The sequence below is a fragment of the Phyllostomus discolor genome, chromosome 2, assembly GCF_004126475.2.
Source record: "Phyllostomus discolor isolate MPI-MPIP mPhyDis1 chromosome 2, mPhyDis1.pri.v3, whole genome shotgun sequence".
In the NCBI taxonomy this organism is placed as follows: domain Eukaryota; kingdom Metazoa; phylum Chordata; class Mammalia; order Chiroptera; family Phyllostomidae; genus Phyllostomus; species Phyllostomus discolor.
This window is the reverse complement of record NC_040904.2, coordinates 23,955,351-23,979,609: the sequence shown is the minus strand read 5'-3', so window position 1 is coordinate 23,979,609 and position 24,259 is coordinate 23,955,351. Positions and strand designations below refer to the sequence as shown.

The following is a 24,259-nucleotide window of genomic DNA, read 5'->3' as shown; positions in this document are numbered from 1 at the left end:
GTTTGATGCACACAGGCGAGCGGACCCCTGTAAGTCCGGTGACAGAACTAGCTATGAAAAAAGATGGAGATTTGAATTCTCCCAAATGCCCCTCAAAAGACAGAAAAGGAAAGTAAAAGTTACAAATTCACAAGGAAATAAAAAATGGGAGAGAACGAAACAGCAGACCTAATCGCATTTTTGGAAGCTGGCAACGAGGGGCTGTGTGTGATTAATGCAGGAAAAAGCTGAAACCCAAGCACCAACAGAGGGGGACAAGTGAGAAGCAAGCCTGTTCCACACCAGAACCCTGGGGGCTCAGAGATCAAAAGAACCCCCTACCCCCAACCTCTGACCCCTAAACACCCCCACCCTGGGCCCTGAAAGGCAGAGGCCAGAATATAATTTGGAGAAACCTACTGTCAATACAAGAAATAACCAAACCTGTAGAGAATTTTTATAAGTTTATTTGAGACAAACTGACAATGTATCCCAGCAAGTAAGCAGTATCTCAGATGCTCCAGAGATAAAGTTTAGTATTTTTTTTTACGCAATCGAAATTTAGGAGGGAATTTAGGGAAGATAACATGGAGGTGGTAGAAGCAAGGTGGGGACAGGATTACAGGACAGTTAACAAGATTTTGTGTCCCTTTGTTCACAGGCATTAACCTTGATGCACAGAAACCAGGGACAGAGCTTGCTTAAGGCAAAGATAAACCACTAGAAAGTTATAGGCCTATACTGTAGGCATGAAAAGTTACAGGCATGACTACTTACCTGCCCAGTTAGGAATTTATGATCGGATCACCCTGTGAGGTCAGTTTCCATAGAATCCGCCCCTCTGCCCCCGCTTTTTTTTTTTTTTTCATCCACGCTACATACCAGTCTGCAAGACCTCCGGCTCCTCTGTCCACTCACCTCCCAGAAAGCTGTCAGATCTGGCTGATTCGCTCCCTCCAAAGCTAGAAAGGGATGGATCCTCTGTGGACTAACACTGGGCAGGCCCAACAGGAGTTCTCTGGCTCCTGGCTTCTTAATCCCCCAGTAAAGCTCAGCGCTCATCAAACTTTACCCTTCCCACCAAAATCAGATTTTTCAATACTCGTTCTCAAATACAGGCAGTCAGGACCAGCAGATATTTAGAAAAGCCTCCAACCTAAGAGGCATAGTCCAAGCCTATGGACTAAAAAAAAAATTTTTTTTAATTTAAAAAAAAATTAGAAGAAAGAGAAACAACTCAGACAACAGAAGAAAATTTCATAGAAACTAGCTAGTATTCCCTGAAAAAGAAAAATGAATGGACCCAGGACACTCCAATAAGGTGTTATTAAAACAGTTTTTAAAAAGAAGTAGGAGAAATCAGATAAAGAAAGTGCTGTAAAAAAAGTATAACTAGAATAAAAACTATTTCAATAGAAAGGGTAGAAGATAATTTTTAAAAACTTCTCATAAAATAAATAAAAAGGAAGAAAGTAAGAAAAAACCACAGGAACATTAGGAGATAAATCCAGGCTCCTCAACATTAGAGTAACAGAAGTTCCAGAAAGAGAAATGTGAATAACTCAAAGGAAGAAAATTATTGAATAAATAGTAAAAGCACATTCCTCCAAATTGAAAGAAATGAGTTTCCAGATTGAAAGCCTCTACCTGGTATCCAGCCCACTGAGAAAAGAAAAAACAAATCCAAGGCACATTATTGTACAATCTCAGAACATGAGGGATAAGAAATACTCCTAAAAGCCCTGCAGGTTCAGGGGTGGGGGTGGGGGAGACATAGTCAGACACACAGAACAAGCAATCAGAACCTATTGAAGGTCTAAATCACATTGCAAACTGAAAGTCAACAGAACAATGCCTGCAAAATATTAAGGGTAAATTATTTATGCACCTAGAAGTCTGTACCCAACTAGACTCTCAATAGCGTTTGAGGGTAGAATACAGATCTTTCCAGACATGTACATTCTCAGGAAACTTACCTTCAATGCACCCTCTTCCACAGAAGCTACCGGAGGGTGTTTTCTACCCAAATGAGTAACTGAATCAAGACAGAGGGAGACCCAGGGTCCGGGCTACATGGAATTCAACCTAGAAGAGAGGTCAAGGAAATCCTCAGGTGGAGTTGAAGGGAAGTGTCAAAAAAAAAAGTTGTTTTCTTGGTTATTGGCCACCCCAGCATATGTAGAACTTGTGTGGATGGAGATGTCTGGGAGGGCATCTCCAAAAGGAGAAAAAGTAGAATGAATAGATGTTCTCATTTATTTGATCTTGCCAAGATGGGATTTTACTATTCTCTAGGAAACTATGGACATGAAATAGTGTAGGGATAGATATATTTTAAAAACTAAGCAAACTTTAAAAACAAGATAATGTGTGATCCTTGACTGAATCTTATATATTTTTTAAGAATTTTATTTATTTTCAGAGAGGGACAGGAGGGGGAGAGAGAGAGAGAGAGAGAGAGAGAGACATCAATGTGCAGTTGCTGGGGGTCATGGCCCGCAACCCAGGCATGTACCCTGACTGGGAATCAAACCTGCGACACTTTGGTTCACAGCCCACGCTCAATCCACTGAGCTATGCCAGCCAGGGCCTGAATCTTATATTTTTTAAAAATTAAAGCCATAAATACATTACTAGGACTGTTGGGGAAATTTGAATAGAGATTATATATTTAAAAATATAGCGCTGGCTGGTGTGGCTCAGGGGACTGAGTGCTGGACTGCAAACTGAAAGGTCACCAGTTCAATTCCCAGTCAGGGCACATGCCTGGGTTGTGGGCCAGGTCCCCAGCTGGGGGCATGCGAGAGGCAGCCAATCGATGTATCTCTCACACGTTGATGTTTCTCTCCCTCTCTTTCTCCCTCCCTTCCCTTCTATCTAAAAATAAATAAATGAAATCTTTAGGAAAAAAACAACTGTATCAATGTCAAGTTTTTTAAGTAAATAGTGATGTTGTGGTTAAGTATACTCATATTTCAAATCACCAGTATGGTTGAAGAGAAAAGGAACTGCCTAGCAGGGGTGTCCAACATTTCGGTGTCTCTGGAGAAGACTTGTCTTGGGCCACACATTAAATACATTGTGACACATAATCACACACACAAAAAAATCTCATAATGTTTTAAGTAAATTTATGATTTTTTGTTGGGCCACATTTGTAGCCATCCTGGGCCTCAGGTGGGCCACAGGCCTCGGGTTGGACACCCCTGGTAGGGTAAAAGACTCTTCACCAGAAGAGGTGAATCTGAAGAAATGAGTGCTTTCCAGGTGGGAAGAAGGGCATTTCAGGCCAGGGGAACATAACATGATGGAAGGCACGAGGTCAAGACAAAGCATGGCACTTTTCCAGTCGTTCAACAGGCATTGGATAAGGGCCCACTTATCCACTGGGCGTGTCCAGCACAGTCCCAAAGCAGTGAGACTATGGCATTAACTGAAGGAACCAGGCCCCCTGCCTTCAAGGAGAGCCTTTCTCGTAGTGGGTGTGGAAGGAGGGACAAAAGGCAGAGGCAGATAGCAATGGTGGAGAGCGCCTTCCAGGCCGCGCAAACTCCCTGCAAAAATGTCCTGGGGGATGTACACCCCAGTCCACTGGAAGCACAGCTGGGCAGCCAGCGGGGCTGACAGGGAGTGATGGAGGGGCAGATAACAGAAGCTTCCAGTGTTTTTGAGAGGTCAGCTCAGGGAGGCTTGTAGGCTCATAGGACATGGCATGGATTTTGGCTTTTGTTCTGAATTTATGAGCAAAGGGAAAAAATGAGCTGATTTTGGTGTTCAAATCCTCATCGTCACTTGTGTGTTGAGACTAGACTACAGGGGACCCTGGGTACAAGCAGTGAAGCCAATTAGGAAGCCACTGTGTCACAGCCGCTGGTAGGTCAAGAAAGATGAGGTGTCAGAATTCACCAGTATGTGGAGGTCATCACGACCTTGATGGAAATCAGTTTGGTGGAATGACAAGGGTGAGGCCTGGTTTGAATGGGTCCGTGAAAGAATGGAAAGTGAAGTTGAGGAATACTGGGGTGTTTGCTGTGAAGGAGAGCAGAGAGATGGAGCAGTAGCTAGAGGAGATATGAGAGAAATTTTTTGTGTTTTTATCTAATTTATTTCTTATTGAATTTCCTGGGGTGACACTGGTTAACAAAGTTCTGCAGGTTTCAGGCGCACAGTTCTACAGCACATCATCTGTGCACTGTATCGTGTGTTCACCAGTCCAAGTCAAGTCTCCGCCTATCACCATTTAACCTCCCTCACCCTCCTCTACCTGCCCCCTGCCCCCAGCAATCACCACATTTTTAAAAAATCAGACAAAGCACAGGTTATGTACCGATAAAAAATAATTCATTTGTTGACAATTATATTAAATGATTGTGTTAAAGAATAAAATTTAGCCAAAGTAAATGTGAAGATCTAATTAACTTTATTAAGCAATTCATGAATCAGCAGCATCTAATCCAGCAGCTAGAAGGGACCTCTGAGGGGCTGAGGGGTTGTACAAAATAGAAGGTTTATAGGCAAGAAGAGGATGAGACAAGAAAGTTAAAAAAGTGGATTAGTTCCGGAAATGTCACGTTTCCTTAGGAAGGCAAGAGAATTGATAAGGTGGATTATTTCATCAGGGCTAACCAGGACATTCCAGACTGATTGGTTTAAAATTCCACTCCCGGGAGAGCCTGAAACTGCAGTTAGGTTCGGTATTGAGTCTTGGTGGAGCGTAACAGAAGTGACTCCCTTTTGGGTTTGTAGTTTCTTTTCAGCAACTGGTCATTGATCTTCGGCACAGCAAAAGGACAGCCCTTACCTAGGAGCATGGACAGACTATGAACAGAAATGGAAGGGAAAGCTGAGTATTCAGCCCAGATGTGGATGGAATGGAGCTGAGGTGCCGAGAGCTGGAGACATTCTATTTGGATGGTTTCTGTTTTCTTAAAAAAAAAAAAAAAAAAAAAAAAACAACTAAGAGAATGAGGTTGGAAGAAGTATCAGAGGTTAGAAGAAATAAGAAAAGGTATGAAAACAGGTGACTAGGAGAGTGTGCATGTTATCCAGGAGGGTTATCCAGAGAGGATGCATGTTCCAGGGAAATGAGTAGTTGACAGACAGAATGAATGGTCCACTTGGGGTGGAAGTCATGCACTTAGAGTAAGTCCAGTTGGCACACTTGAGTGTTTTCCTGCAGCTGTGGTATGCTGAGTGGGTTAGGTTGGGAGCTGAGAGTTGTGCAAGGGAGTAATTATAATGACTGATGGTGAAATTCAAGCCAGGTAAGGAGAATATTGAGAAATGGCGTGGGGTCAAAAGGACTGTGAGAAGGAGGTACCTGCAAAGACTGGAGGTGTGAAGAGAGGTGAGGTTAACACTAGGATGAGGTATGGCAACGTTTAGAGCAGGTCTGTAGGAGCTGAGCAGCTGTTGTTGAGGGAGGATATGGTTTGCAGGGGAAGGCAGGTCAAGGAACAATGAGGGCTGGCCATTGGAAGTTCACCCACTGGCTGTTGAAATAAGGAGTTGCTTCAGAGAACAGTAGTGAGCCTACAGATTAGAATCTTCAAAAAATGAGAAGGAAGGACCCAGGGGTCCATAAGACTGCATTATAGAGGAGTGGAATAAGGTACTGTCTGGTGGCCTAAGAATAACCCTGGGAGGAGGGGTATGGAGGAGGGGGAGAAGTGATCTGGAAGTGGCTGAAAGAGAACATCCACTCCCTACCCCCCAACCCCCACTCATCCTCCTCCAGGCCCAGGGGCGTGGGAGCCTGTAAGCAGCCACATTGGAGAGGGCCACAGGGAGAAGTGTCCTTCCACCGAGCAGGCTTTCTCTGATGTAGGGAACTGAAAGGAGTGATATCATGAGAGAGAAGAGAAGGAATTTGCTTAGGATGACTAAGTTTAGCAATAATACCAAACATCAAATCATAGCGTCCAAGTTATGCTGACAACTACAAAATCATCTATCATCATTGGGCTTTCTGAGCCAAAACGTGCTTGATAGCAAACCCTGCAACAAAGTCACAACCCTTATTTTCAAAGCAGGTCGTGTTGAATATAATATTCTACAGGGATATCTACAAGATCTGTGAGCTCTGGCAAAGGATGGTGATCCAGAATCATGTCCGAGGTAGACCCAAAGATAATGTTGGGAGAGAGGGAGAGTCAAGAACACCTCTCACGGGTTTGTTGGGGGTGGGGGTGATCAAATCAGTAAAGGAGGCAGGAAAAGAGGACAGGAAGATATGACTACTTCAGTTGGAGACAAAATTTGAGACGAACTCAGGATAGGAGTGAGGTTGTGAAGAGATTTCGGAGTTATCAAATAGGTATGTGGAAGCTGAAGCAGGTGAGTGGGTGAAACTTCGCTGGAAGAATGTGCAGAATGGCCTCCTCAGTCCTGGGCCCCAGCGCTGATGTAACAGCAGCTCACCTGGCAGTGGCTAACCCATGCTGGCAGCTCCTACCATAGGGGGCACCATGCCAAGCCGCAGTGGATCAGGAGGCAAAAGGGAAAATCAGTAATACTGATCCTGTCTGCAGTGTTGAATAGTGTCTCCCAAAAAGTCCTGTCCACTCAGAGCCTCAGAATGTGACCTTGTTTGGAAATAGGGTTTTGCAGATGCAATACATTGAGATCATACCGGACTCAGGTGGGACCTAAATCCAATGACTGGTGTCCTTATTAGAAGAGGACAGACACAGAGACACACAAAGAAGAAGGCCATGTGAAGGAGACAGATGGGAATGATGCAGCTACGAGGCAAGGAGCATCAAAGATGGAATGCAGCTGTCCTCAGAAGCTAGCAGAGAGGCATGAGGTTTCTCCAAGAGCCCCTGACCTCCAGGACTGGGGGACAAACTGCTGTTTTTAGTCACCCAGTTTATGGCACTTTGTTACACCAGCCCTAGGAAATGAATCGCTGTCTTTATTTAAAATTCTGATATTTTATTATGTATTGCTTGGCATTAATTTTTTTTAACTGTTGCATTAAAATATGTGCTTTGATGACTGAGTATTTTGGTGCTCCCTTAAATTTTGCAGCTGAAGCTAGTGCCTCATTTCTTCCCCCTAATCCTCCCAGTCTATTTGCAGAGATATATAGGTATATCTAAAGAACAAGCAGTAAAAGCAAGCAAGAAAATATGATTTCTAAATAAAACGGTTGATTTCTTCAATGAGAGATAGCTTCACGGTTTCTCTCTTTGCAGAATTGCAGCCCATTTCACGGAAAGAACACACAGATATTGGGAAGCCTTGTTTAAATACAGTAGGCACAGTTTGATCACTTCATCTGTTTTCCTTGACAAAGAAAAATCATGACATGGTGTTGGGAACCTCCCTGCCTGGTATCAGAAGCTGTAACCCCCACCAAGGCTAAAGCTGAAGGAACGACCTTGGACTGTAAGCCATCTAGGAGACAAAAGCTTATCTCCCTGGCAGGAGCTCCACTTCTGGTCCTTTTACTTCACCCTGCCTGGCCCCCAGTGCTTGGTTGGTTAGCCAATGACAGGTAAGATTCCCCAAGGGGGGGGGGGGTGGACAACCTAAGACAGGCACGATCACATGGAGGCCCCCAAGGAAGGACTTTGGAGGCTACAGCAAAAGGGGGTGATGGACCCTCACCCCTTGGCTTTGACATAGCCTGAGTCCTCATTGTCTGCAAGAAAATCTCCTTCCCTTGCTCTACCTAAGCCTGAAACGATGACAGAGGGTGGTGCAGCCCTGTGCTGGAAAGGGCGGAATCCCCGGGTGATCAGGCCTAAGAAAGAATATGTAAGATCCTGTGAAACCTGCTTTGTTTAGAATGCTCTCAATGAAATGATAAGGGTCCGAGCAAGAAGTAAGTTTGTCCCTCAAAGTTTTACAGCTCTTTAGCTATCTGACCCTGACTCAAACTAGGCCCTCAGACTTCTTTGTTATCTATTGTTTGATCCTTACTTCCTGGCAATGATTAATGAGCTTTACCTGAATTCCTGTGTAAATGAACCCAATAAAAGCCTGCTCGGGTGGGAGAACGGGGTGCTCTCCCCTAGGGCGGGTGGCCATGACACTCCCCACTAGAAAGAGTGGCCGGTCCGTCCGTATTTCCCCACAGGACCTGATTGTCTCTGTGTATGTTTTTTTCATGTTTCAACGAGCCATCCACAGCGTTCTGCAGTCACTGCAGGCCAGTGGTCATGTCAACACAGTGATTTTGATGGCTTTAGGCCACATGTAAGACATTTTATGAATATGCTGTATTCACTTTGAGAAAATATCTAAAGAAAAATCTTTTCAAGTTGAACATAAATATGAGGGAGTTGGATATAGGGTTTTAGAACATGGCCCCAGGTCATGGGGTCATGACTCCTCTCATTGAAAGGTGAGGGAGAGGGTCTGCCAGTGGGCATACTTCTTGACTATGGGCAGCCTTATGACTCCTTCAACCAACAGACTGCTGTGAACTAAATAATAAGGTTGAGTCATAAAAGGCAATGCAGCATCTAATTATGCACTAGAGCACTCTAGCTTGAAGCCCTGAGCTGCTATAGGAAAGTCTAGCTACCTTGAAACCACTAGCTGTTTAGAAGCTGAGCCACATAAAGAAGCAAAGAGCAGGTACACACTCCCTCACCTTTCTTTCTTTATAGGCACACATTACCTGCACGCTAAACACTCCATGGGACTTGCAACTAGGGAGCAATGGGCAGTGGCAGCTTTTCCCAGGTGAGCCCCCGAAACATGATTCCAAGGCTTCTCTGACTTCCCAGTGAGCTAAAGCAGTCCTGCCTAGGTTCTCTCAGGTGGCTTCTTCCATCCTAAGCCCTTCCTTGTTTCACTGCCCCCAGCTTCAATAAATTTACTTTCAATTTTTTTTTAAAAACTTTGTGCAGTGGCAGTATCATAGCCAATGAGGTTTATCCAAGGCGTGATTATTGCTAATTGAAAACTTTTCCCAATACTGTGGTGTGACGACTTAAAATATAGTTGGCATTGGCAATTTTTCACAGTCTCTACAGAGACTGAAAAAAAAACACAAAAAACTAACCACCAACTACAGGTGCTCCTGTCAGCCATCCTAGTCTTGACCAGCCCAGCCCAGGGGATGAAACCTAAGACCTCGAAGAGGAGAGATTAACCATCCCTGCTTTGCCAATCTGAATCCCTGGCCCACAGAATTTGTGAGCACACAATAATTGTTTCGATATGATAAATCTGGGTCAACGTATTATGTTGCAGTAGAAACTGCAATAAACTATGAGGGTCAAAAACCTATCAACATAAATGGATAGATTCATTATTCAAAAATATTCCAATCATCTGCAGAATGGAAGTTTACAACATTTTGAAATTATATTTTATGGTTATGCTATTATAATTGTCCTGATCTTTCCTCCTTTGCCATCCTCCACCCAGCACCCTCCATTCCCTCAGGCAGTCCCCACACCTTTGTTTATGTCCATTGGTCAGGGGTATTCTGTAACTACCAATTTGTACTTCTTAATCCCTTCATCTCTTCACTCATTCCCCCAAACACCCCTCCCACCTGGCAACCATCAAAATGCTTTCTGTATCCATGATTCTATTTCTGTTGTTCTTGACTGCTTAGTCTGTTTTTTAGGTTCAATTGTTGACAGATATTTATTGCCATTTTATTGTTCATACTTTTGTTCTTTTTCTTCAATAAGTCCCTTTAACATCTCATATAATAATGGTTTGGTGATGGTGAACTCCTTTAGTTTTTTCATCTTGGAAGCTCTTTATCTGCCCTTCAATTCTAAATGATACCTTTGCTAGGTAGAGCAATAGGTCCCTGCTTCTCATGACTTTGAGTATTTCTTGCCAATCCCTTCTAGCCTGCAAAAATTCTTTTGGGAAATCAGCTGATAGTTTTTATGGGAACTCCCCTGTAGATAACTAACTTCTTTTCTCTTGCTGCTTTTAAGATTTTCTCTTAATCATTCACCTTTGGCATTTTAATTATGATGTGTCTTGGAGTGGGCCTTTTTGCATCCATTTTGTTTGGGACTCTCTGTGCTGCCTGGATATGCATGTCTATTTTCTTCACCAAATTAGGGAAGTTTTCTTTCATTATTTTTTCAAATAGATTTCCAATGTCTTGCTCTTTTTCTTCTCCTGACACTCATATGATGCGAATGTTGAAATGCAGGAAGTTGTCTCAGAGTCTCCTTATACTATCTCCCTTTTTTGGGATTATTTTTTCTTGTTGTTCTGATTGGTTGCTTTTTGCTTCTGATGTTCCAAATCATTGACTTGATTCTCGGCTTGATCCACTCTATTGTTGTTTTCCTGTGAGTTATTCTTTATTTCAATTAGTGTATCCTTCATTTCTGACTACATCTTTTCTATGCTGTTGAGGTCCTCACTAAGTTCCTTCAGCATCGTTATAACCAGTGTTTTGAATTCTGCATCTGATAGTTTGTTTATCTCCATTTTCTGGAGTTTATCTCTCTTTCTGGACTTGTGATCTGTCCTTTCATTTGGGCTATGTTTCTTTTTCTCCTAATTTTGGCAGCCTCCCTGTGTTTGTTTCTATGTATCAGGTAGAGCTGCTATGACTCCTTGTTTTAGTAGTATAGTCTAATGTAGTAGGTGTCCTGTAGGTTACAGTGGCACAGCCTCCCCTGACACCCAAGCTGGGTATCACCCATCCTTTGTGTAGGTTGAGTTCATCCTCCTCTTGTAGTTGAGCCTTGATAGCTGTTGGCAGATCAATGGGAGAGATTTTACCAGACAATTCAACTGTAAGGACTGGCTATGACCACTGATCACGAAATTCCACCCGCCGTGAAGGGTCAGCTGTGCCAGGGCAGGGTGGTGGTGCTCGACAGGGTCTTAGCTGTCCACTGGGTGTGCAGGTTCTTGGGTTTCCTGGGTGGTACTGACCAATATCAAGCCCTACCTGTGTTCTGCCTGGGGCCACTCTGCATGAGCTGTAGAGCAATGTGAGATGGCTGGTACTTGTGCTGGGCTTGAAGGTTCCCAGAAGCCAAGCTGCAAACACTGTCTGGCTGCTGCTAGTGCCAGGCCTGGGGCCACTTAGCAAGATGTATGGAGGCTGGAGGCTTGCTGAGGAAAGCAGTTGCTTGTTTGATCAAATTTAAGAAGTTGTGAAACATGAGCCAAGAGCAGCCACTCATAATGGAAAGCCAGGGTTAACGGCTTGGATGACCCACAAGTTGGGTGGGGCAGAGCCTCAGGGAATCTCCAGGGTGGGACAAACAGTGTTAGCCAGGTTGATGGGTTGCAGATATGGCCCCCACCTGCCAGCTTTGTGGTTCTATGGGGGGAGGCTTCAGAAAAGGAACAACAGCCTCCGCTCACAGTTGTATCTAGGAAAAAGCCATCCCCTAGCTCTCGCCTTGATGCCGGATACTTCAGTTCCTCCCCATATGCCACTGGTGCCTTTCAAGCTGCTCCCCAGATGCTGGAGCTCAGAGGTAGTGAGTCTGAGTAAATCCATGTGCAAGCTTTTTAGGCACTTCTTGGGAATCCAATAGTTCCTTTCACTGACTCAAACCCCACTGGTTTTTGCAGCCAGAAGTTATGGGAACTTATCTTCCTGGCAATGGAACCCTGCACTAGGGGGCCTGGTGTGGAGGCGGGACCCCTCATTACCAAGATATCCCTCCTCCACCACACGTGGAATTTTTATCTACCACACATGGGTTTGCAACCAGCCTGTTCCATGCCTCTGCATCTCCACCCCTCCTACCAGTCTGGATGGATGTGGTTTCTTTAATTCCATAGTTGTCAGACTTCCATACAACTCGATTTCTGAAGATTGTGAGTGATGGCTGTTCTATAGCTTAGTTGTAATTTTGATGTGGTTGTGTGAGGAGGAGAGCCGTGTTTCCTTACACCTCCATCTTGACCAGAAGTCCTCTACAGTATTTTGGAATAAAAGTTTTTCCAAATAACCTGAACTAATCTTTGCACATGTGTATTGTCCCACTTGAGGTTTTGTGTTATAGCTTCAGAGCAGTGAAACATATAAAGCCCGTTAACTAGCCTTGCTAATTCTTTCTGTTCAGATTGCTTAACTGTGAGAGCCTCTATAGTTATTTTAAGATAGAAGGATTAAAGTTCCAAACATTGCTCTTTGAGCCTCCATTGCAAATTTTATCCCACGAATGCAGGTATTAGTAAAGTGTATTTTTAAGCTTCCCAACAAGAGAATTGATTAGCACACTTTTTCTGGTGGTGACTTTATGTCATGTCTGTGAGTTTAGCAGTTCTAGCAGTAAAAATGTCAACATGATTGCTGACATTTTAAAGACTAACAAAATCACTATTTTTGTTTGTATTATAAAGCCACAAAAATAATACTAACTCCCACAATGCTTCTGTTTTTGTTTTGTGTAATTTGTCCTCAAAACACAGTATATGGTAAGGGTAATAATAAAATCCTATAAATAGACAAAATTCTCCTTAGACTATGCAACCTTTGTGTTTTACCACCCAGGGGATCCAGGTTCTCAACTTTATGATAAGATGATATATATTCTTTTCTTCCTTTTTCCTTTAATCTTTTTTTTTCTAGCTATCTCCTGCATGGTTTATCTCCTTAGTCATTGTTCTTGAGCCTCTGAGAAGCTGTAGGAATATGTGGGTGCAGACACGAGGCCCACTTTCTCTCCAGTGTTGTAGATGGGGCAGAGCTCTAAGCTCCCCTACGCCTCCTGGATGAGCCTGGGGAGAGTGGAGTAAGGTATAAAATGTAAAGGTCGATCACTAGCCTAGAAGAATTTTTTTGGAAAAAAAAAGAACGATAAAGAATAATACTGCTCCTGTGAATTGTAGACTTCATGGTAGACTTATAACATTACAACATTATACAAACATTATGGGAGTGATTAATCCTCACATAAATGTTTGGATTGAAGATCATAGAGTGTATCATTTTTTGTTTTTACTATCCAGCTATCAAATGTCATTAAAATGAACAATTTGCCCTGGCTGGATGGCTTGGTTGGAGTGTCATCCCAATGCACCAGGGTTGTGGGTTCAATGCCAGGTCAGGGCACACACAAGAATCAACCAATGAGTGCATAAATAAGTAGAACAACACATTAATCTCGCTTTCTCTCTGCACTCCCTTCTCTCTCTCCAAAAAAAAAAATCAATAAATTTTAAAAAATGTAATTTAAGGTAAATGAACATTTTTTTCTTTTTTTCCTCCAGCTTTACTGAGATATAGTTGGTATACAACATAAGTCTAAAGTGCACCGTGTGATTATTTAACATGTATATTCTGCAAAATGTTTACCACATTAAGGGCAATTAACACATCCCTTACATAATTACCACCTTACTGTTGGTGTTATGTTGAGAACATTTCAGGTCTCTCTTTTTGGGAAAATGGGATAGCCACATGCGGAAAAATCTTACGGCACCCACAAAAATTAACTGGAAATGGACTAAGACTTAAACATAACACCAGAAACTGCAAGACTCCCAGGAAAAAACATGGAACCAAAGCTCCTTGACATTGGTCTTGGCAGCAATTTTCTGGATAGAACAACCAAAAACACAGGTGACAAAAGCAAAAATCAGTAAGTGGAACTACATCAAATTAAAAAGCCTCTACTCAGCAAAGAAACAATCAACAAAATTAAAAGACAACCCATGAAATGGGAGAAAATATTTGCAAATCATATATCTGAAAAGCGCTTAACTTCCAAATATAGGAAGAACTCCTACAACTCAGTGGCAAACTAAATAAATAAATAAATAAAGGTAAAAATGACCAGAGGACCTGAATAGACTATTTTTCCAAACAGGGCATACAAATGGCCTGAAGCACATGAAAAGGTGCTTCACATCACTAATCAACAAGAAAATGTAAATCAAAACCACAGTAAAATATCACCACAAACACTTGAAATTAAGTGTTTGTAGGGACATGAATAAAAACAAACACTTGTGTACTACTGGTGGTAGTGCAAATTGACACAGCTGTTATGGAAAACAGTATAGAGGTTCCTCAAAAAATTAGAAATATAACTACCATACGACCCAGCAATCCCAATTTGGGGTATAATCCAAAGAAATTGAATTCATGATCTTATAGAGATGCCTGCACTCCCATATTCCTTGCAGCATTATTCACAATAGCCAAGACTTGGAAACACCCTAAGTGTCCATCAAAGCATGAACAGATAAAGAAGGTATGATCTATACATCCATACCCCCAACCCCCAAAGAAGGGAATTCTGCAGTTTTTGACAACTTAGATGAAACTTGAGGGTATTATGCAAAGTGAAGTAAGTCAGACAGAGAAAAACCATACTCAATTATCTCACTTATATGTGGAATGTAAAAACCCCAAACTCAGAGAAACTCTATTGTCAGAGAAACAGACAACAGAGTGCAGGTTACCAGGAGCCCGGGAGGTAGAGGGAATGTGGAGTTATTTGTCAAAGAGTACAAACTTCCAGTTACAGGATTAACACATTCTGGGGATCTAATGTACAATGTGGTGATTATAGCTAATAATGCTGTATTATATGTTTGAATACTGCTAAGAGAGTAGATCTTAAATATTCCCACTACAAAAAAGAAATGGTAATTATGTGACAGGTTGGAGGTGGCGCCTAATGCTATGGTGGTAATTATTTTGCCATATATGTGTCTCAAATCAGCACCCTTACACTCACACATTGTGATTTGTTAATTATGTCTCAAGAAACCTGTAGGGACAAATGCCACTTTCAAGTATACAATATAGTATTGTTATCTCTAGTCACCATGGTGGGGTACATTAGGTCCCCAGAATTTACTCGTCTTAGAACTAAGTTTGTACCGTTTGACCAACATCCCGTGCCACCCCCACCCCCACCCCCTGGTAATCACTCTTCTACTGTCTGGTCCTGTGAGTTTGGCTTTTTTTAGATTCCACGTGTAAGTCAGATTATAGAGTATTTGTCTTTGACTTATTTCACTGAACGTCATGCCCTCAGGTTTCCAGTTATTTTTAAATTATGAAAGACAGAACAGTGTTATCTTCTTTCAAAATCAGGAATTAAAACATAAACCAAACTTCAAGAGTACCTTCAAACACTTTAGCAAAATACCAAACATAATGCAAATCAATTTCTGCAAGTTACTGTTGACCAAGCAGAATAAGAAACACAAAACAGACGAAGTGGTAATGAGAGCATACTTCAGTGGGTTGGTATTGGCACGTTTTAGTGAATTCTGTTATCCACTTAAAATTAGACATTAATTCATTATTACTAAACATGTTCACTTGGACACTGGAGAATTGGAAATAGCAGCAGAAACTCTGCCTCCTTGAAGGTTTATGTCAGGCAAGGGACTTATGTTCTGTGCTTTATATTCCCCGAGTGCAACAAGAATAATCGAGTGGCAGAACTGGGAACAGGTGCCACCACACTGAGAAGCCTACAGAGTAGTCATACAGCTTGGAAACACTGATATTTTACCATTTCACAGATGGAATCCCTGCAATCACTTCTTCTTGCAGCTCCAGGTTTATTGCGTGAAAGACCAAAATCATGATGTAGAGTCTTGAGAGTTCTATAGAACCTACAGCTATGCTGTTATTTTAAATTGAGTTTTGCATCAGAGTGTATAAACATTTTTTCCACTCTAAACAGTTCACCACACACTCTCTTCTACCTCTCATCTTCACTATTCACACACACACACACACACACACACACGCCCTTTCACTGAGCAACTATGTAAGCAGAAAGCAGCTTTCACTAGAGGAAATTTTACACATCTACCACTATGAACACCCCCTCCCAACAAATCTTTTTAAAAAACCCCAAAACAAAAACCATTATGAAAATAAACTTTTACAATTATTCTATTTCCTTTTATGGTCATTCGTGGGAGACACATCTAAAGGAAAGGAAGTTTCGAAAGTCTGGTTCAACTACCAAGAAAACACGAAGTTAAAGAAACAGATGAAGCAAGTGGGGAGGGGCAGGCACCAGAAGAGAACTCAGGAGGAGAACCACAGTCACGGAAACGGGGAGTGGAGGGACAGGGCGGGCGGAACCGGGAAAGGACAGCACATGCCCAGGCGGGACCTGCTCTAAAGGTCGCCTTGGTCAAGCTCGCCTGGCTGGGGCGCTGGCGAGGGGAAAGGGGTGGCCTGCGTTCCGCCCCTCTTGGGCAAGTCCCAGCAACCTTTGAACCTATTTCATTATCTGTACGGTGTAAGCAAAACCTTCGCCCTTTGTTAGTGTAATCCTTATTTCTAATATACCTTGAACTTCATTTGAGCTTGAAATAGCTTTAAAAAAGATCACTTCTCGAAGCTCTTCAAGTGCTTTCAGTAAGCATCCTTTCAAGATGCCACTCCTGGACAATTCAAACAAAAACTACATTTAAATTAAATTTAAATTGCATTCATTTCGTGCAGTCAGAGTAGATACCGCTTATCCCAGCATTCACATACAAAGCTGCCATTTTATGGATGCCCCTCTTCCAGTTTGCACACTAAGAGAACACAGAAAAAGCAAAAGCTTTCAAATAATACTAATAACACATTTGACAATGTACTCTAAACAAAACTCAGCTTGGAAGGAAATGAGCTAGGGGAGGGCTGCCCTCGTTTCCACCCTTATTAGGAAATGGGCACAGCTCAAAGCCTTCACTTGAAGTCTTAGGAAATTACAAAAAAGCGTGTCCTTTACAAAGGACATTTAGACTGCCAACAGGCAGAAAACCCACCCATCCTGCCCGCCCTACGAGAAGTATCAGAGCAGGACTAGGTGGGAGGGTCCTGCTGTGATGTCACAGAGGCGGCACCTCGGGGGCAAAGGGAGCGAGCCGGAGACCTCACGGCGGTGCAAAGTCTGTGGGGCGGGCCGAGAAAGCCGGCAAATTAGATCCGGCCGCTGGCGGAGGGAGCCGCTCGACCTCACTCACGAGCGGACGAGCGCACTGCGCGTGCGCTGGAATGCCTTGACTGGCAGCTCTTCCGGCTTGTGAGCGGTTCTTCCCGGCAGCCCCTGCATCCTGGTAGGCTCGAGGCTTTCTAGAAATGACGAAGATGGGCTCCTCCCTCTCGGCCGTTGCGAAATCATTTCGCCCCCTACAGCGCAGGGTGCCTCAACCGCGACTGGGCCGTGTTCCTTGGAAAAGCTGGGCGTCGTTGCCCCCGGCCTAGCTTCAGGAGGCTTGGCGGGGATGCCGGGCCTGGGGAGTACGCTCAGCTGACTTGGACCGGGTGTGGGCACCAGGCTGTCGCCGCGGAGGTGGTCAAAAGGGGACAAGGACTCCCCAGCTTTCCAGCCCCCTTCAGCCCCTTTCCCCACGGTGTAGTTAGCCTTCTGGGAAGCCTGCCTCTAAATCTGCGATGGCCCTCGAGCGGCTTATGGTGACTGAGGTCTCGCCAGGGTCCTTATGTAAAAGTTGTAAATGTCATAATACCTGTTTCATTAAACCCCACAAAGCAAGCGCAATGTTCATGGGGTGACTTACTGAGACGGTGCAGGGCGAGCAAAATGCCAATGACATCGTGGCCTTAACGTTTCAAAATCGTTTCTGAAACTACCGAGGGGGGTAAAATTCAGCTGCTCCATCTTTTGTCTTCCCTGCAACCATTCATTTCTCCCTGAATTGGCTCGGCCCAGGGAAGAAACCAGGTTGGGCTCGAAGTTTCAGCAGACCGAAAGACTTCACGATTCACCCAGATAATGCCCAAAATAGCTCACCTCCAGACCCAGCTTTTAATTTTGAAGCTGCGATAGTCCCACTAAGGCACAATAAATATAAACTGATGAGTTTATATTATGTGTAAGGCTGTTCTCCTTATTTTTCTATTTTGAAAATTAGATGTACTCTGGATGTTAAATTTAAAGGCAAAATAATTAGTGACCCAGCTGACACCTCTCACTTAAGGAGTAACCGGACTGTTTTTGAGACTCAGGTGACGCATACAAAAACATTGTACACTATGAAGGAATTATGTGTCAACTGCAACTAGGCTACTCACGGGAAGTAGGAGTTAAGATACCTCTGGAACGATCCCAAATTTGTGAATAGAAAAATCTTGTCCTGTGGTAGTGTTAAGGTGTGAGAGATGAGTAATATCCGGTTATGTAGCATGTGAACATGTGTGTGTGTTCGTCACTGGCACTGTGGGGACACCTTTCCCTAAGGCAAGTGACAAGATTGGGTCTGCAGTGAGTTTAGTGTCACAATGTACATAATTTAAATCAATCCAAGTAAAATTTCCTCTAAAGTACCTTATGCGGGGCTGGAAAAAATTGTTCTTTTAGTGACATAGTGACATACCATGGATTATTTTCACCAATGACAGGTGTCACACTGTATCCTGGAGAACCAGTATTGCCTTTGGATACTGTCATGAAGAAATACTGGACTGGGCATGAGCACCCCTGCTGCTCCCAAATCTTGGCCAAGTCATTTCATATCTCTCAACTTCCCTTTCCTGACATTTAGTGTGGTTTTTGTGACTCTCCCGAAATCTGTGATACTTTGCCCTTTGTTTTAGCATTTGACGTACTCTGTTTGCAGGTCAGTCTTCATCACTTTGGTCTTTTTTTTCTTCTTTTCAGATGTTTTTTTCTAATGAACTGACTGTTATATTTCATAAGTTCTGAAATGGCCAACAGACCATGGAAAGACTTTTCTTTAGGCTCCTACCACTTTCATTGTAACACCTAGCATGACACTGTTCAGTGGGTACTGATCACTGGAGGTTTGTTTAAATGCCTCCTTCCATCTCTATGGACGTTCATTATGAACGATTTTTCTTCTTTTAAACGATGTGTGTAAGATGTTGGGCCAGGTCCCCAGTTGTGTGCTTGGGAGAGGCAATGGCTCACACATTATTGTTTCTCTCCCTCTCTTCCTCTCTGCCTTCCCCCCTCTCTAAAAATAACTAAAATCTTTAGAAAAGAAAGGTATTTATTGTCAGAGTCATCCCACAGATTACTTATTAGTTAAAGGGGTAAAGGGAGCTTTACAATGGATAAATCTAGCGGGCCCCACAGTAACCAAATGATCAAAAGTCATCAAAAACTGGACATCACGTGCCCCTTGATATAAAGGTCAGAGAAGGATGAAACATCATCTGTGGAGCATTCCTAAAAATGTTTAAACTGAATCAAATTGTAATGATACAATCAGACAAATCCGAATTGGGGAACATGCTGCCAGTTGGCCAGAAATCATGAAAAACACCACAAAAGACAAAAACCCCAGGGAACTGTTGTAGATTAAAGAGACATGACAACTCTATGCAGAGAACTTTGTTTTATAATGTTCAACATGGCTAATGTGATCCTCGGATTCCCTGAGTTACTTCCTGTTCCCACTGAGAAAACTAATTAAATGTGTACGGAGCTTCAGAAAAGCTGATTCTGACTATTCCTATGGTTTCTGCACTGAAAATCTGCTTGCACTGAATTTTTGTTGTAAACGAAAACAGTCCTAAGCAGGATCAGCTACTTCATTGCTCTAAATGAAATTAACTTTTAATCCTCAAAAGGAAAATGGAATCATTTTTTTGAAATGTTATTTTCAGGAACCTGCTCCTCTTTTCTATTTGTAATCGCCTAGAGGGAAACAAAGAGTATCAAAAATGAAACCACTAGAAAAGCCTGAGGAAGTTAATGTTCTTAATATTAGAGTTTCTGATTTATAGCTCTTGATTTTTTGGTTGCGGTAATCATTGCTTTACATCCTCTAGAGCGCCCTCCTGGGAGCCTCCAGAAAGGGGGCCTATTCCTCAGCCCTTCATTTTCCAGCCCCTGCCCACTTCTGCAGCCTCCTTGGTCCCTAGTGTGCACACACACACCCAATATTTTATCACATCATAATATTCCTTATGTAAGTTTTTCAGTTAAGGTGGGTTTAAGAGTAAATGAATAAACAGGAAGTTACTGGGTTGGCCAAAAAATTTCATTTAGTTTTTTCCATAAAAGTCACATTTTTCATTTTCACCAGTAACTTTATCGATTTGGATATTTTGAGTATGTCGACAATCTCCTGCGTGGGATAACATTGATCGTTCTCAATTAATGTCTCCATTTGATCACCATCAACTGCAACTGGTCTACCTGACTGTGACGCATTGTCCATCAAGAAATCTCCTGCACGAAACTTCTCAGACTACTTTTGACATGTATGGTCCATTCACTGCACAAATCTTTTTATGTGGCTCAGTTGCATTTTTACCTTTCTTGAAATAATAAAGCACAATACACTGAAAATGCTTTTTCTATTTTTAAATATTAAAAAGACTACACAAAAATTCACCAATTTTGATGTTTTTTAAAAATGCATGCTGATATGACAGCTGTCACAATACAATCTAAAAAAAATGTTTTGAATGAAGTTAAAGACATCTAATGCTACTAGAGCCATTTTATGGAGAAAACCAAATGAACTTTCTGACCAACCCTGTATTTGTTCATGAAACCGAAAGTCCCAGGGCTAGAACATAGGGTGTGGCCACATGCAGGGCCGTAAATAAGTGAAGTCACTGGACAGGAGAGGGTTTGTATCTCTGGTCTCTGCTTTTCTTCTCCCCCGGCTCCCTTCTCAAACTGCTTCTCTTCTCCAGTGTAAAGAAGGGCGTCTGTAACCCTGGGCTTACACCCTCCACTCAATGATCGCAGCAGCAACAAGCACTTCCCTCCGCTGGCCAAGGTTCCAGCAGAAGTCCTGGACTTGATCGCCCTTCTGAACGCATTAATCACTGGAAGGCAGTGAAGGGGGATGGGAGATGCTGATTAGTTCCTGAGCTGGGGAAGAGGTCAGCCCCTCCCAAACCACCAACACAGAGCACAGGGAAGTTAAGGGTCACTAAGTAAAACAGGAGGGCGATGGAATACTGAGCAAGCTGAAACAACAGATGTCTTCCCTGCCTGGCTCCTCCGCCCCACCCCCTCACCCCGCCCGTGCCTAAAATGCTCTTCCACATCTATTCTCCTGAGAAATTCCTGCATAACCTTTAAAACCCAGATCACATATCACCTCCTTTTTGCCACCTTGTTTGTTTGCTTGTTCATAAAATTAGCCCATCCTAGAAACCACTTTTGAACCTTGAATCTATTTCTACTATCATCAGGGAATTGGAAATTAAAAAAAAAAAATTAACTGCAGTTGTACAAATAATACATGATCATTATTTAAAACATTCTAAGAGTAATACCACTCAAAGAGTTATCCACAGACTAGCACTGAACTCTGAACTGTTTGTTATGCGTCCTCAGTGAGCTAAGTACAGAGATTGAGAGTAAATATCAAGAAATTGTTACGGCAATTTGACACAACTTTGTTAAATCTAGTAATAAGCAATTTAGGCTTGCATTTGCAATGTGTTTGACGTTTTCATTTCCATAACGATTTATCTTTATTGGATTTTATAAAAGTATCATTCCACACCATGTTGGATATGTATTGGGTGCTCCCTTTTATATGAAATTAATAATTTGTATATGTTATAGATATGTGTATATCTGAAGGATTGACATCATGCTATTACCTCTGGGGAACGTAATTAGATAATTTTGATGAAAGATTGGGGCTTTTACCTTTTACTTTGTGTAGTTCTCCACTGCAAACCTTTTCAAACTAGTTAGTTAATTTCTGATATTCAGTATCATAGAGAATGAATCCATCCAAGGACTGGCTTGACTGGACCATTTGCATTCAGCTAATATTGAGTATCTACTATTTGTAGCCTCCTCTTTGGACTTTAGTGTCCTTGTATGAGAAAGAAGAGAGGAATAGATATTAACTTTAAATTAGTTTCCAAAGCAAACCTGTGGTTTTGTTTGTTTGTTTGATTGTTTAGCACCGGCCTTAACTCTTAGTCACACATGCCCAATTCCTGGACACACCTCCAATTTCACGGTATTGCTTTTATGAACTCCCATTCCCCAACAACTCTCTATTTAATAGCAATTCCCACAGACCTTCTGTTCTAAAGCCCGTGCCTGTACAGAACAGACATTATGGGCTATTTACTTAACCCCTGTAGGAAGGATACAGAATAGTGCAGAAGTAGAAACATGGCTGATCTGCTACAAAGTGCTGCAAAGAGAACAGGATACATGGGGACCTGTAGCTCTCTATTAGGGAGAGAGGGCTTGTGGTGGTAGGACAGACACGTGAAGATGAAACTGACTCCTGGACAGAAAGGAAAAGGCAAGACCAGGCTGCCTATGCAAGACAAGAGGAGAAAAACATGCAATTCAGTGCACAAGTTTTGATTAAGTACCGTACACATAGCGTCCGCCAGATTCTGTGAATATCAAATGGACACAAAAGTGATACTGTTTTTAAAAAGTCAAGACACACCCAGGAAGTGCTCAAACAATGCATAATAGTATGGAAGTATGTGTCCAAATGTATACTAGAGATCATAGGCACTCTGAAAGAGTCCAAAGGTGAGGGAAATTAATGAAAGCTAGATTGGATGGGGAAGGCTCCTGGCAAGAGGTAGAACTTCATCTGGATCTCAGAAAATTGGTAGGAAATGATTACTAGAGAGTAGAAGAATGTTGCAGGCTTGAGACACAGAACAAGGGGAAGTGTGAAATCTCAAAGTAAATGGCATGTTAGTGAGGAGACAGGTCTGGCTGGTCTGGGTTCTGACACCTGAACTGGCTGGCAGACACCTGATGGGGAGAGAGCAGGATAAGGCCAGGTGGTAATGCAATAAGGAAATGAATGACAAGGTAAATGTAGATTGAGGAAAGCCTCAACTGCCAAAAGGTGTTTGAGCTCTATCTTTTATCTCCAAAGTTTTTAATTTGAGTAAGTGAAGTGAAGAAACTGACATTTCAGTATTTACAGATTTCCCAGAATGAGGGAGGGATGGGAGAAAATAGAAGCAGGATCATTTAAAAAACCACTGTAGCAGCCCAGGCACGAGGTAATCGCAGATATGGTAGAGCAGACAGAACAGACAGGTTCAGGAAAAATTTCCTTCCTTGAAGTAAGGAGCAACAGGACTTGGTAACTGAAATAGAATAAAGAAGAAATGAGAACCAAAGATGAGTCTGAGGTTCAAGATATCTGGTTGACCAGAGTTAAAGAATTTTAGGCCCGCAAGGGGTCGAGTAAGACTCCCTCACTTCAAGAAGTGATAAAACTGGTTGTTTCCTGTCTCAGAACTACCTCTCAGCAGAGCCAGCAGCAGGATGCCCAGGCTAGTGCAATCGTGAGGTTTTTCCAAGGAGTAGATGCCAAGTACTAATTACATGTAAATCATTTTTAGAATGACTAGTTATAATGACGAGAGGAACCAGACCAGAATGTGATGTCATAATAACTGCCAAAGGACATGAAGAAAAAGTCATGTAACCACATGAATGGTTCATGAAAAAGTCAAATACTGTATGATTTCTGCTATAAACAGGTTAGCAGTTTCTCAGAGCTATAAACTCTCCCTGATGACATTAACCATGATGACTTATCCCCTTCAACCTGCTTTTTGCACTTACTGGTCACCTTGACATTTACCTTTGTGTGTGTCATTCTCTTTATTAAGGTGAAGATTTACACTTCATTGCCCTAGCCAAGTTTATGGTATTGTGTTATTAAATGCTGCTGATCTACTGAGGAATAACCAATTGCTAAGAAATTAATGAAATTATATCGATTGTGACTTCACTTAAAGAATCTGAAAGTTTAAATAATGTAAAACACACTCTCCAGAGAGGCTACAGAGACTAATGGAGTGAGAACTGATTTAAGCATCAGGAATCTGATTCTTCAGTAGTCCCAGCGAGGCCACTGATAATTCTGTTTGCCTCTTTAGCCATTATCGGAAGCCTGCAGGTCTTAAAATAGTAGAAACACAACTTTAGCTGTCATCACTGATTTCCTTTTAGACTTGGGTTCACTAAGGGCCTACTGCAGGACCTGTTTGTAGAGAAAGACTATATAAAACACAGACTGATCATTTCACTTTCTCCTTGAGTGACAAAGAATTCAATCACTACTGGAAGAGTCTCACTGGCAGAGTCTCACTTGCCTGAACTCATTTCTACTAATGTTTTTATACAATTAAAACATATGCTTAATTCTTCCCAATTTTGGATCCTTTATAACTCTGAATAGGTCTTAGTATTTCCCCATTTTAATGTTGATGTTTAGAAGTAGGTACATGGAAAAATAGCTTTCTTCATAACTTAGACACAATGTAATGACTCTTCCAAACCATAATTTAAAAAAAAAATTAAGCCTGACAAGGGGGAGATACAGTAACACAAAAAAACTTAACCCCTGTACTTTGGTAACCTTGTGAAGAAGAGCCTCTAGACCC

At 42.3% G+C, this 24,259-nt stretch overlaps 1 long non-coding RNA gene and 1 other non-coding gene across 2 annotated transcripts; one reads left to right on the top strand and one right to left on the bottom strand.

Annotated features, from left to right (window-relative positions):
* Positions 1-417: 417 nt before the first annotated feature.
* LOC118498789 lies at positions 418-22,262 on the bottom strand. The gene is made up of 3 exons (XR_004901252.1): positions 21,519-22,262; positions 1,956-2,064; positions 418-1,135 (listed from the first exon to the last, which is right to left on the bottom strand). It is a non-coding gene; the product is annotated as an uncharacterized LOC118498789 (long non-coding RNA).
* On the top strand, positions 8,832-8,972 carry LOC114491291. The gene has a single exon (XR_003684073.1). It is a non-coding gene; the product is annotated as a U4 spliceosomal RNA (small nuclear RNA).
* Positions 22,263-24,259: the final 1,997 nt, after the last annotated feature.